Genomic DNA, 6,000 nt, shown 5'->3' on the forward strand with positions numbered 1-6,000 from the left:
TTTTTTGGTTTTTTGAATCAGGGTTTCTCTGTATAGCCCTGGCTGTCCTGGAACTCACTTTGTAGACCAGGCTGGCCTCGAACTCTGGATCTTAATGTTGAACTTCCCAAGACTTGGCATTTTGAAAATTCCATTTCAAAAACAATAGCTTACATAATCAAAGGAATCAGTAAAAAAATCTCAAGGAACTGCAACATCAAATGCAACTTAATGTTTCAAAAGTTTTAGAGGTCAGTACAAAATTTAAAAGTAGAATATATCAGTGAAAAGGTTTATTTCTAAGTACCCATTTCCTTCATGGGTTGTTTGGTTTGTCTATACTGACTTTAAATATTTTTTATCTAGGTATGTCTTTGTGCCCTGTGAGGTATGTGCAATATATTCATTCAGCACTCTAAAATGGTATTTGGGGAATTTTCAAAATGAAAAAAAAAATGTCTACAGTTGTACAACTACCAAAACTTTACAAAATATGAATTCTTCGTTTTCTCTTTCAATGCTACACAAACTACAGAAAAAAGTTTTCTTGAAAGAAAAACATGTATTTCTTACATATAATTTTTCTGTCAAGGCTAACCATCATTCTTGCACCATGACACACGAATATAATTTAATTTATGTATGAAAATAGGTCATTTATTAATGATTTAGATATACATGACAGTTTAATATTAAGAATCAAGCAATATATTTCATTAAAAGGTCAAATGAGAAAATGCCTTTTATATAACGCCATTTCATCCTAATGGATGAATCCTTTACATATAGTCTAATTGCTGCTGTTGAATTCAGAACATAATTTACCATATAGTTAAGAAATAATTTACTTGCCATCACTGGGGAATTTAAATGTTCTAGTTAAGTGAATTTTCCATTCTCTTTAGAATTTTAAAACTCATTAATTTGAAATGCATTACATACATCACTAACTTAGTAAACAGAATAGTCTAATAAAAATTGGTATGTCCATACATTTAATATTGCCCTTCAGTGGTCAATTAAGAAAACTGTATATCTTATGCAGAAGTTCCATAATAACAAAGGTTTCATAATAACAAAAGATGATCAATAAGTCATAAACAGACAGAAGCAGAAGAATCACATTGCAGATTTCATTGTTTTCAAATTTTCAAAATTAATAATAAAGCTTGGTCTTGTGAAGTTCATATGCCCTAGTATAGGGGAATGCCAGGACCAGGAAGCAGGAGTGGGTGGGCTGGGGAGTAGGGTGGGGGAAGGGTGTAGGGGACTTTCGGGATAACATTTGAAATGTAAATGAAGAAAATATCTAATAAAAAAGAAAAAAGAAAAACAGCTATTATAAAATCTAAGCCACAACCTTGTATGGACATGAGTTTCAGTCTAAATGGAGTAAACACACAGTTGCCAGTTCAAGTTGATTGATAAAGCCATCCCAACTTCTCTTCATTTATGCTAACTTTCTTTCTCTTTGATATATCAATACTGGATGAGAGATTTTGATGATTCCCGCCATAAGAATGTTTCTACCTACTTTTAAATTCACTTCCATGATAATCGTGTCCTATGTATCTTGAACTTCTGATGCTAGCTTTGTACATGTTTATATCATGATCTTTTGGAGAATACATTTCTTAGCCTTTCTATAAAATCTCTTGTTAGTAATAATTTTCTTTCGTTATACTTGGATGTTTCCAAAATAAATAACTATATGAACATTTTTAACTTATAATTTTTCTGTATATGGAAAATATAATACTGCATCCACACCAGTATCTCTCTTCAAACTCAGCCCACCCTCACCCCAAACATGTATCTCTCACAACATAAAGTCTTTAATATGTTTGCAAACAATGCCAATGTGTTTAGAGGTGGGGAACAATCCACGGGAGCATGGTTACTCAGAACGCTGTCAAGAAGGAATGAGTCTGCGTCTCCTGGCAGCTATCAACTATCAAGCTTCTCTTTAAGAGGTAAAAGTTTTATACCGCCTCCTTATTTATGACAGAATTGACTGCATTGTATCTCGTGTAGATCTGTACGTGTAACCAAAGCTGCTGCAATTCCATGTACAGAAGACACCATTTTACTGCTCTTTTTCATCTTTCAGCTCTTATATCCTTTCTTTTATATATATATAATTACATATTTTCCTCATTACATTTCCAATGCTATCCCAAAAGTCCCCCATAGCCCCCCCCCCACTTCCCTACCCACCCATTCCCATTTTTTGGCCCTAGCGTTCCCCTGTACTGGGGCATATAAAGTTTGCGTGTACAATGGGCCTCTCTTTCCAGTGATGGCCGACTAGGCCATCTTTTGATACATATGCAGCTAGAGTCAAGAGCTCCAGGGTACTGGTTAGTTCATAATATTGTTCCACCTATAGGGTTGCAGATCCCTTTAGCTCCTTGGGTACTTTCTCTAGCTCCTCCATTGGGAGCCCTGTGATCCATCCACTAGCTGACTGTGAACATCCACTTCTGTGTTTGCTAGGCCCCGTCATAGTCTCACAAGAGACACTTATATCCTTTCTGCCAAGATCCGTGAAACTGAGAGGTAGTAAAGGTGAGCAATGTGTCTCCTTTAGGGTTGATTGCAGTCTCTTGTCCTCATCATTTTGACCAATTACTCTTCTTTACACTATGTACTGTGTACTCTAGAAAGAGGGTTCTCTGACTAACCATGAGGAGTACAGCTATACATGTATAAGCAAAAATATATAAAAAGCAATTGGAAAAATGTGACTATTTTTGAGCTATATTCTCCTCTTCTACAATTTTCCAAGAACTTAATTTTAATCCATCAGAATTTTAGTGCTTAAAGAACACACAAAACTGGTGTCATTATGTTATTTAAAAATTCATGTAGCTGAAAAATAAGTTAGATATCCAATTGAGTGGTTTCAATACTATTGTACTTTATATCTGTGGTTCTCATCCTCCTAATGCTACGGCCCTCCTCATGCTGAGGAGGTCCCCAACGATAAAATTTCCATTTTTACTTAATAACTATAATTTTGATAGTAGTATATATCATAGTATAAATATCTGTCTTTCCAATGGTCTTAGGTGACCTCAGTGAAATGATTCAACCCTTAAAAGATTCGCGACCCACAGATTGAGAGCTATTGTTTTATACTGCCTTGTCATTATATTCTAAAACTTGAACATACCAATTTATTAATAGTATCTTTATTTCTATTACCTTTAAATCAGAACTACTAAAAATGCTCATCAGCATGTAAATAAGTAATGTGAAGGTGCATGGATGGGTACAAAGATTATTCAGTAGTAAAAGGAGACAGATTGATAAATGATATATGTAACAAAAGTTACTATTCACAAAAAATCAAGTTAAAGATCCAGACCCAAGGGTAAATGTTATGTGAGCTCTATTTACATAAATGCTTTTGGTCTTGCAAACTTTATATGCCTCAGTACAGGGGAACACCAGGCCCAAGAAGTGGGTGTTGGGGGGTGGTAAGGGAGTGGAGGGGAGGGTATGGGGGACTTTTGGGGTAGCATTGGAAATGTAAATGAAGAAAATAAGTAATTAAAATAAAATTTTAAAAATTAAAAAAAAGCATTTGTAATGTTGGTAAGTCAAAAGGTGTATGTATGTTTTGCCTATGTTGTAGTCCTATTATTCTTTTTCAGTTTTCTGTCCTAAATTTCTCCTAGTTATGTATATTTTAATACCTCTATGCTATTAATGAATAAAATTGTGAAAGGAAATAATGTTTGCTTTGTCCATGGCCTTGTGGCAAATCATAAAGGTTAGATAATATTTGTGGGATCCATCTATCAGTTTAAAGATAATTCTTCCATCCCTGCTCAATCACAAAAGGGTTTTTTTGTTTGTTTGTTTGTTTGGTTGGTTGATAATTTTTTTTTTTTTGAATGGATGGTGAATTTTCGTCCAGTGCCTTTTCTGAATCATTTGGTATAACCATATGGCTTTTCTTATTTAAGTTTTCATTCTGGATAATTAGTACTTGGCAAATGACTTTTATAAAAGAGTTTAATTGGCTTTGCCTTCCTAAAATAAATCCCCCTTGGTTCTGATGGAGTGAAAACATTCCCATGCTTCAGGAAGATCTTTATCTTTGTTGGGTATGCTCTGTTTTTAGTTTTCTATTTTCTGCTTGTCTGCTTTCTATAAGGATTTTATAAAATTGCATTTTATGACTTCTCCTATTATAATAAATGTACTTCTTTTAAAGTTTGCTCCCAAGTGATTACCATTGCAGCAGTAAATCCTTTCCTTAATTTCCTCCTTTAAGAAGTTCTCTTGGGAAATGTGTATCTGGGGGAGATGAGAGGTGGGGAGGAGTGGGAAATGGGAGAAGTGGTGGGAGCAGTCACTGCATTCAGTTTATAGTGAATGAATAAAAGAATAAAAAAAAAAGAAAAGAGAAGCATTCTCTTGTCATTTCTAGCAGGATGCTGTCCTGATATCCCTATGTTGTTGGCTTATGCAAGTCATTAGACTCACAGCATTACATATAATATCTATTTAAGTAGAGAACTTGTCATATGGACTTCACTTATAACAGTATTTCAATTTATTTATAAAACATCATCATGAATTCTCCTATTTTGGGGTTGTACAGGAACGATGTCCTTTTTTATTTCTAAAATTTGCAACAAGTATATAATAAACACTTGTGAAAGCAAATTTAGTTTGTAGACCAATGGCAGGCCTCACTGACACTTGTCAAAGGCAGCAACATTCTTTTATGTTAATTTTCTTTGAAAAGTATATTTTTTTATTGAAACAGAAGCATTCTTGGAACACCTACGAGTTTTCTTTTGACATGTCAAAATAGTAAAAAGGAACTAGATGAAAATAAAATTATATTTTGGATATTAATAGGCTTATTTGGTGTCACTGCTTTTGGACCATTCTATTTACTTGAGAGCTATTCCCAACTTGGAGAAAAAAGTCAATTTAATGGTTTATTTAAGTAGACCAAGTGTAAGGTAAATCATCAACTTTATTATTAAAAGATCAATAAAAGCACATAATTAGAATTACGAATAATTGAAAGCATGGACCTAATACAAACTTAATAAACTCTCAAGGTTTATTACAAATACAGGCTGTGGGACTTCATAAATCACATCTAACTGTCTCGTAATAAATGAAAACATAGTTGTGTATTTTTCAAGTTTCCTGTGAGTACTCACTTTGTCATTATAACATGTCTCCTTCCCATTTTTCCCTCAAAATACTTGCATACATCCTTCCCCTTTCTCTTTTGTATTTATGGCCTCTTTTACAATAATTGTTATTAGATATATGTTTATATACTTATATATTAACAAATATAGCCTAGTTAGTCGTGTAATGTTACTTGTATGGCTGTTTTAAGTGCTAACAACCATTAGACCACTGTTGGTGTTCTCTTCCCTGGAGAAGACCTCCTCTCCCACTCCCAGCTTTTGACAGTTGCCTTTAATTCTTTATGTAACATTAATTCACACAGAGGAGACACAAATGAATCTGCCAACGTGGATGAGGACATGCCTATGGGACTTCCATTCTGCACAAAGAACTACAGAAAACAGATTTTAATAGTAACAAACTAGTTCTGACTAAGGAAGAAACTAAGTAACCGTACTCTAAAATTCAGTTAACCAGTTTAACTTGGTGGCACGTAAGAGAACATGTATTTCCCAAAACAATGGTTAAATCACAAATCTCCAAAACATGTGAGCAATGCAATAAACATGTTTTAAATTTATTGGAGTCCCTCTTCATTGCAACCATATAAATGTGACAAGTGGTGAATCTCCCTGTAATGAAAACATCAGAACCATCATGCGAGTGAGCCTCTATGATTACCTTACAGTTCTGTTTCAGTCACACACATTTCATTTTCAGTTAATGAAATCTTCTCTGTGGTCTATTTCTTATCATATTGTTTTATGCATCAAAATTATTCTAATGAGAAAAATACGGGACATGTTTATGAGCATACTACTCTCTAGTCTATAATTTTAAAGCAAATATAAA

This window comes from Mus caroli, unplaced genomic scaffold (assembly GCF_978045245.1).
Source record: "Mus caroli unplaced genomic scaffold, Mus_caroli_1 scaffold_2, whole genome shotgun sequence".
Classification (NCBI taxonomy): domain Eukaryota; kingdom Metazoa; phylum Chordata; class Mammalia; order Rodentia; family Muridae; genus Mus; species Mus caroli.